This window comes from Taurulus bubalis, assembly GCF_910589615.1.
Source record: "Taurulus bubalis genome assembly, chromosome: 16".
NCBI lineage: Eukaryota > Metazoa > Chordata > Actinopteri > Perciformes > Cottidae > Taurulus > Taurulus bubalis.
In genome coordinates this window covers 23,768,417-23,776,977 of record NC_136604.1, presented here as the reverse complement: position 1 = coordinate 23,776,977, position 8,561 = coordinate 23,768,417, and the positions used below count along the sequence as shown (strand labels likewise).

At 43.3% G+C, this 8,561-nt stretch overlaps 1 pseudogene across 1 annotated transcript; it reads right to left on the bottom strand.

Annotated features, from left to right (window-relative positions):
- Nucleotides 1-3,425: 3,425 nt before the first annotated feature.
- Nucleotides 3,426-7,658, bottom strand: LOC306748753 (NLR family CARD domain-containing protein 3-like; annotated as a pseudogene). The gene is made up of 4 exons: nucleotides 7,524-7,658; nucleotides 5,012-6,310; nucleotides 4,000-4,156; nucleotides 3,426-3,675 (listed from the first exon to the last, which is right to left on the bottom strand). The product of its transcript is annotated as an NLR family CARD domain-containing protein 3-like (transcript).
- Nucleotides 7,659-8,561: the final 903 nt, after the last annotated feature.

The following is an 8,561-nucleotide window of genomic DNA, read 5'->3' as shown; positions in this document are numbered from 1 at the left end:
GTGAACCAGGTTTACTCAGCTGACTGCTTTCCTCTACACAGTGGAACACAATCATTGAAACTAAGGTTAACAACTTTCATAAACTTCTGATTTGCCAAATAAGTCTTCCCATGATATACTGGTAAGAATATCATTAAAGTTAGAAATATTTGATTGTTTCATAATTCTTTTCTGCATCATTTTCTCAGTATGTTTATCTCTTAATCTCGATCATAATATTGAAATAAAAATGATCGGACGAGTCGGAATACAAGACTCCAGATTTAGTTCCTTCACTCAAAGACTTGGTTCAGAAGTTATCAACCAGAGTCGCTGATGTTCTGCAACTGTGTTGCTTCATGAATAAGAGGAACAAGTAACGAGTAAAGAACATTAAGGAAATCTCCAGTAGGATGCAGTCCATCTTTAGAACTTTATATTGAAATCTCCTCAAATGTAACAGCGTGTATCCTGACTGTCTTCAGGTCAAGAGAACCTTCGGTCTTTTATCTCGCCCCGTGCTAAATCGTTAGGTTTTTGTGTTATTTTCAAATTAAGTTATAGGTTTTGTCGAGGGTGTTTTACAGCTTGCGCTCTAGGTCCCCTGCGGTAGGCTGTAACTTCTCTCAACCCTTATCAAGCGAGTACGTATATCGTCTATACCTTCTCTCTACCTATTTTGACACCATCTCATCATTATGACAAACACTGCAAAAGTCTTCACGCAAAGATATTTACCTTAAGTCTCTTTGGTAGAATTAGTCGTCACATCTGTATCTCACGGTGGGTGGACAGGGAAAGAGGGTCAAATTGTTTTGAAGAACCAGAACCTTTTGTTTGGTTTCAGTCCCTTCCAAATGGTAAGGCTGAGTTTTATTCAAAGTTTATCTTGCATACAAAACATGTAATTCAATCAAACAGTTTAAAAGTCACAATATACTAAGAGAAAGGGTTAAGTTTTTTAGAACTGGTGGATGAACACCTCTTCTCTCTTCTCTCCTCCTGCACAGACTACCAGGCACCTTCTCCTGATAGCAGAAGTTTCTCCAGACTCTAAAGCTGGAGACCTGTCCAACCCCTAAGGGCTGGGACAGGTCCAATCTGATTGTTCTCCTTTTCTAGTAAAGATGCATATTAAGTCCAGTTTTCTAAGAATCTGGTGCAATCCCTATTCAGACCGAGATCTGATGAAATTCTTTTTCAGACTGAGTTTTTGTATTTTAAAGAAGTCTCTTGAGTCCTCAGTAAGACATGTTCCTGAATCATGCTTCAGTAAAGATAAATTATGAATGAATGAGTCTGAATTGCTAGGAAGACTTCTTATATTCAGATGAAAAGTAGAGAAACACATAAATCATTAAACTGAGTTTCATCAAAACAACTACAGAGGTTAAACATCAAGTGATGAAAAGAAATGTAAATCTGGGTCAACATCAAAATTCTCAGTTATAAAGGGATGAAAGGTGTGAAGGTCTGGCCTTCCAGATCAGAGATCTTTTTGAGTCATTTCTAGACTCACTTTAAGATCATAGGCCTGTTTCGACAGATCATCAATCCTGATGTTTGAAGAATCAACTATGATCTGTACACATGTTTTGATGCTTTTTTTCCTGTTGTTCAAGCAAGGATTTGTAGAAGTCTTTTTGCTGATCCAACAATTCATGCATTTTAGCCATGGTGACATATTCCTCATTGTTAGAAGCTCTGGGTGGCATGGCGCCGTCCTGAGGCTTCACGGCCTACCAGGCTCAAAGCAGAATGAAGCCAGAAACCTCCACAACACAGCAATACATGTCCACTGTTTTTTCTGTTGTCCACTGTTAGATTTCTTAGTTCCGTCTAGTACTGAGATTTTTAGTCCTAGGTAGGATTCCTCAGATTATTGTTGGATAGAATTGCCAACCACAAGATCACAGAAGCAAAGCAGCAGCCATCTTGGAAAAAAGTCTGCGACACTCCATGCTCAATCGTCTGCGCAGCAAGTTAACCCACAGACACACAAATAATACCACACATTACCTTATGGGTCTTATCATACTACACAAATGCAAAATCAACTGTAGCCTGTTAAACCCTAGCGTCCCCCAATTGGAGGACCCTTTTATATCAGGAAAATCAAGAAAAAATCATGGTATAAATCCCTCCGCGCCAAAAAAACAAACATGTTGGGTATCAAATTAAACATAAAAATCAGGGCTACAATAATATATAATCCTGATGTACAACCTCTAAACACAACTCAAACAATAAATAGGATTAGGGGTTAGGGTTATTAGGGTTAGGGCTTAAAGGTTAAGGTGATACTCATTAGCTTCCAGGACTCTGAAGCGGGCAAGAAAGATTGGCGCCGACCCCTCTCACCCTGGACATAAACTGTTCGAGTCCCTTCCCTCTGGCAAGAGGTGGAGGTCCATCAGGACCAAGACCTCACGCCACAAAAACAGTTTTTTCCCATCGGCATTCAGGCTCATCAACAGAGCCCGGGTCCCCTAACAGAGCCCGGGTCCACTAACAGATCCCAGGTCCACTAACAGATCCCGGGTCCACTAACAGATCCCAGGTCCACTAACAGATCCCAGGTCCACTAACAGAGCCCAGGTCCACTAACAGATCCCAGGTCCACTAACAGATCCCAGGTCCCCCACTGACTGACTCTGTCACCAGCAGACAATTTTCCCACCGGTCACTCTTCCACACATCCCTTCATTCCGCATATTTAAACACACTTACCACTTTACTTTACACTTTACACTTATCACCTTCACACTACACTTACATTTCATCTTAAGTACTGTCATCTGTTGCCTGTGCACTTTATTTTAATTTTTATATTCTACTGTAGAATAGTAGATTTAATTGTAAATATCCCTCCCATTGTTGCACTCTGTTATTGTTAAATGTTTATTGTTGTTATTGTTAAATGTTATGCACCTCCTACCAGGACAAATTCCTTGTATGTGTAAACATACGTGGCAATAAATGGTTCTGATTCTGATTATATACTGTGTTATATACTGTTCCTTGGCCAGATCTGATAGTCCCATATGTATGCCTCTCACTCAGGGAAGCTCTTCTGGGATCTCAACTCTATTTGACACCCCCTTCTTGAGGTCTCAGGCTGCCTCCAGTCGTTCGGCTGTATCCTATATGAAATCGTTGTCGTTCTCCGGAGTTTTGAGAACAAGCCATTGCGAAAATGGGTACCGTTGTCAGTTCTGAGTTCAGTTCTTCGCAGGCCTGAAAAACATTCCAATGAGAGAGAGACGATCAGATCAGATTGATGAATGAGGACCTCTGTCTCTGGACATGTGGAGATGCTGTCAGCTGATGAACAACGTTATTTACTGCACACTTGAACACAACAACAACAGACGCCTTCACATCGACTCAAACACACGATCACAACAAGCTTCTGGCTCATCCTGAAGCTCGTCAGCGTTGGAGGTCTACAGGAAATACTGGATCTGTATTGAGTTCAATACTGCTGGAACCAGCATGGACCGACTCCAACCCTCTACTGACCTCAGAGTCTCCAGTCTCCAGTGAAGACTCTCCAGTCCAGCAGACAGCAGCTTCACATCTGATTCCTTCAAGTTGTTGTCTCTCAGATCCAGTTCTCTCAGAATGGAGGGGTTGGAACTCAGAGCTGAGGCCAGAGAAGAACAGCTGATCTCTGACAAGCTGCAGTTCCTCAACCTGAATAAAGAATAAAAGATGAAGATCAGAATCATTCATAATCAATCAGATGTGTTAAGGTTTAAATGTGTAGCTCAACATGACGATGCTTTTCTCTTTGTCATTCTGTCATTTGTAATAAGGACTTTCATCAACTTCACTGACTGATGGGCCACTATTTGAGTCTGCAGAAGCTACAAACTCTCCTTTCAATCACTTCACTTCTCTACGTTTTGCTCCTGTAACAAAGATTCTGCTTTTGTTTTCAGGGACATCCTGAAACCTTCCAGTCAGAAAAACTGACCTCAGAACCTGATTGAGGACTCTCCAGTCCAGCAGACTGACCTCAGAACCTCCAGTCGGCAGTGAGGACTCTGCAGTCCACCAGACAGCAGCTTCACTCCTGAATCATACACAGATACAGCTCTCTCAGATGGGATGGGTTGGACTTCAGAGCAGAACAATTTCATAGTGAGTCTTTGAGAGTCGACAGCCAGAAAATCTGTCACGATAAAAATGTAATAAAACATTATGAAAGAGACTGTTGCAATTCTGTTAAGTGTCAAATTATGATATTTAAACAACTGTTATGTAAAGATTCTTGTGATTCGATTGATGCAAACTATTTCAATATATGATCATAACAGGTACAATCAACGCGGCTGCACTCTAATACTTTTATTGACACCTGACTTGACCCAATAGGAGCTGGCTAGGTAAGACTTCATGCTGTGTTCCCATTGTGTTTTCAAGCTCATAAGTCTCAGCTATACTCATCTGCAGGCATCTATTTGCAAAGAAATGTTCAGTCAGAAATAAAAACCTTCTACTTCTCTGTGTTCAAACTTATATAACTCAGTGTCAGTAGAACTTAAAGTGATTCTGACTGTTGGGGGAAAACTTCAGAGCGTTACCTTTCAAAAGAGACCAAAACCATGCATTTACTCCAAGTGGTTCGAGTAAATGCTTTCAATTGACTTTGTATGTAATCTTGTCAGTAAAATATTTAATATAAACTTTATTAACAAACATTAGGATGTCTTACTTCATTAAATTGTATTCCTGTCAAAGGAAGATGAATAGAGGAAGAATCATATCATCATCAAAGAGAACAATCATCAGAAATAAATAGAATAACTTGACAGTGAAAACACAACCAACTGAAACATCAACATGTTTTCACTCGCAGCTTTTGAGACAACAAGAACATCTAAGACTAAATACAACTGACTTATAACTTTGTATTCAACAAATGGAACACTATTTTAAGAATAATATGAATCTCATAGTTTCTATATTTGAAGAACTAAACTACTGATCTACACTGATTCATAAAGTGAATCACATCTGGACTCACTCAGCCTTTCTGCAGTTCCTCACAGCTGGAATCAGTCTCCATCGTCCCTTAGCTGATGTGTTGTACTTGTACAGGTCCAACTCATCCAGAACCTCCTCTGACATCTGCAGCATGTAGCACAGAGCTGAGCACTGGAACACTGAGAGTTCCTTCTCTGATCTGTTCTCTGACTTCAGGAACTCCTGGATCTCCTGACGTACCGAGAGGTCCTTCATCTCCATCAGACAGTGGAAGATGTTGATGCTTTTGTCAGGAGAGATCTTATCACTGTTCATCCTCTTCAGGTTGTTGATGGCTCTCTGGATGGTTTCTGGACTGTTGTCTGTCTGTCTGACGCAGCAGGCCTCCTAAGAGTCTCTGGTTGGACTCCAGAGAGAGGCCATGAAGGAAGCGGACAAACAGGTCCAGGTGGCCATTTCTACTTTTGAGGGATTTCTCCATGGCTCTCTTCAAGAAAACATCAAGGGATGAATGATTGTCTTCTTTTCCCAAGAAGTCCTCCAGTACCTCTGTCTTCTTGTTTGTGAAACACTGGAACATGTAGACGGCAGCCAGAAACTCTTGAACACTCAGATGAACAAAGCATTAGACGTTTTTCTGGAAGATCACACTCTCTCTTCTGAAGATCTCTGTACAGACTCCTGAGAACACAGAGGCCTCTGTGACATCAAGACCACACTGCTCCAGGTCTTGTTGGTAGAACATGATGCTTCCTTTCTCCAGATGTTCAAACGCCAGCCTCCCCAGCTTTAGAAGAACTTCCCCGTCAGCCTCCATCAGCTCCTGAGGACTCATCCCATGTCCCTCATGGTACTTCTGCTTCTTCCTCTTGGTCTGGACCAGCAGGAAGTGTGAGTACATGTCGGTCAGGGTCTTGGGCAGCTCTCCTCTCTGGTCTGTGGTCCACATGTGGTCCAGAACTGTAGCAGTGATCCAGCAGAAGACTGGGATTAGACACAAGATGTGGAGGCTCCTGGAGGTCTTGATGTGTGAGATGATTCTGCTGGACTGCTCTTCATCACTGAACCTCCTCCTGAAGTACTCGTCCTTCTGGGGGTCGGTGAAGCCTCGTACTTCTGTCAGCCTGTCAACACAAGTAGGAGGGATCTGATTGGCTGCTGCAGGTCTGGAAGTTATCCAGACGAGAGCCGAGGGCAGCAGGTTCCCCTGGATGAGGTTCGTCAGCAGCACGTTGACCGATGCCTTCTGTGTGACATCACACACAACCTCATTGTTGATGAAGTCCAAAGCAACAACAACAAACACGCTGTGGAGTCCTTCTGCTTCCTGGGCTTCATCCTGAGAAGGCCCAGCAGAGGATGTTCTTCCTGACGCAGCTGAAGAAATTCAACCTGCCAAAGAAAATGATGCTGCACTTCTACACTGCCATCGTTGCACTGTTGTTGTTGTTGTTGTTGTTGTTGTTTGTCTCGTCTAACGTCTCATGTCTAATGTATGCACCTTCCGCCTAGAAACAATTCTCGTTTATGTAAACATTCCTGGCAAATAAACGGTTTCTGATTCTGATCTGATTCTGATTGAGTCCATCCTCTGCTCCTCCATCTCCATCTGGTGCGCTGCAGCCACTGCCAATAACAAGGCCAGGCTGCAGCGCATCATCTGCTCTGCTGAGAGGTGATTGGCTGCAATCTGCCGTCCCTCCGACTACTTGAAGATTGGGGACAGGAACCCAGAGCTATAGGGCTCTGGGGGTTAAAGGTTAAAGTGTATAAGTGCTCTGATGACATCACAGCTTTTCTAGGTGACTGACAGCTGTCACTGAGACGAAGAGGAAGAACCTCAAACTCAACTCTGAAGCTCTAAATGTACAGAAAACATTGTCAGAGGTCCAGGAACTGAACATGAGTGAGTTAGCAGGGTCAGCAACCAGCAACATTAGTGATGAACACATGAAGGTCCATTACAACACAACTAGCTTGAGTCCTGTCTGTGTCTCATGAGGTAGAGGATCACCACCAGTCTGCAGGAAGAGGCTCCACAGAGACAACACATCACCTCAAACATAAGTTCCCTTTAAAGGATTTCCCACTTGGCAAAAGAAAGAAGTTATTATTATTTAATTAGTTTTCAAAGCCTCCGCATGTTGCTGAGGCAGGAGAGCTTCTCTTACTGTGAGTTCATATATTACTTTATGAACATAAACATGTTCATATATTACTTTATTAACAAACACATATTCATATATTACTTTATTAACATACACATATTCATATATTACTTTATTAACATAAACATGTTCAAATATTACTTTATTAACATAAACAACCTGGTATCTCCTTTCCTTTGGTAAAAGCAAGTCCAGTGGTTCCTATGCTAAAGGAGATAAGTTAGGAAGCATGAAGCTTCTTTCCTTTCCTTTAGAGAACTCTCATCATGGCGGACACTTAGAGACTTGTTTTGTATTTGTGCTCTTTTATTGTGAAGGAGCGGAAGTGGTGCGAGTGTTTCCGGGTCCACAGCGAGCAGCTCCGCTGAGTGGAAAGAAGGACACAAACACGGTGTACTTTCCTTTAGTCTTCTTGGACTCCATCTGTGGGAAATGTCCACATGTCAGGATGCTCAACATGCATCCAAACGGCGGCTCTAACTGCGGCTCGCGGACCTCCGACTGGACGTTTGGAGACATCCGGATATGAAAAGGAGCAAAGTGCTGGATGTGGTTTTAAAGGCCGCCATGGAGCTGCGGAGAGAAGCAGGTTGGTTTCTTTCTGCTGCTGGAGACACGTCCTGCTCCTGTGCTGCTGAGCTACCGCTAGCTGCTGCTGCTGAGCTACCGCTAGCTGCTGCTGCTGAGCTACCGCTAGCTGCTGCTGCTGCTGAGCTACCGCTAGCTGCTGCTGCTGCTGAGCTACCGCTAGCTGCTGCTGCTGAGCTACCGCTAGCTGCTGCTGCTGCTGAGCTACCGCTAGCTGCTGCTGCTGAGCTACCGCTAGCTGCTGCTGCTAAGCTACCGCTAGCTGCTGCTGCTGAGCTACCGCTAGCTGCTGCCGCTGAGCTACCGAAGTTAGCTGTTAGCTGCGAGCTCCTGCTAAGCCATTGCTAGCTCCTGCTAAGCTTAGAGTATTTATCATGCCTTTATCTTGTCTTCTGTCCTCTTTTCTTCTGTCCTTTTGTCTTCTGTCTTCTGTCCTTCAGTATTCTGTCCTCTTGTGTCCTCATGTCCTCTTGTCTTCTGTCTTCTGTCCTCTACACAACTAGGACCTCACTACTACATGGAATATGGTTTTTAATTGAGTGTAAAATGGAATATTTCTAGTTGTGTGTTTGCATGATACTTTCATGTTGATGTGATATTCTGTATTCTCTCAGGTTCAAACTGCAACATATTTTCATTAAATCAATGAGAGAAGTTGAACATTTTTCCTTGATGGTGGGTCCTGCAGCCACCACTGCTCAACAGCAGTGATTCTTAACCATAGGGCCGTGAGCGCCACCTAGAGGGCCGTGGGCGCCACCTAGAGAGCGCCACCTAGAGGGCCGTGAGTGCCACCTAGAGGGCGCCACCTAGAGAGCGCTACCTAGAGGGCCG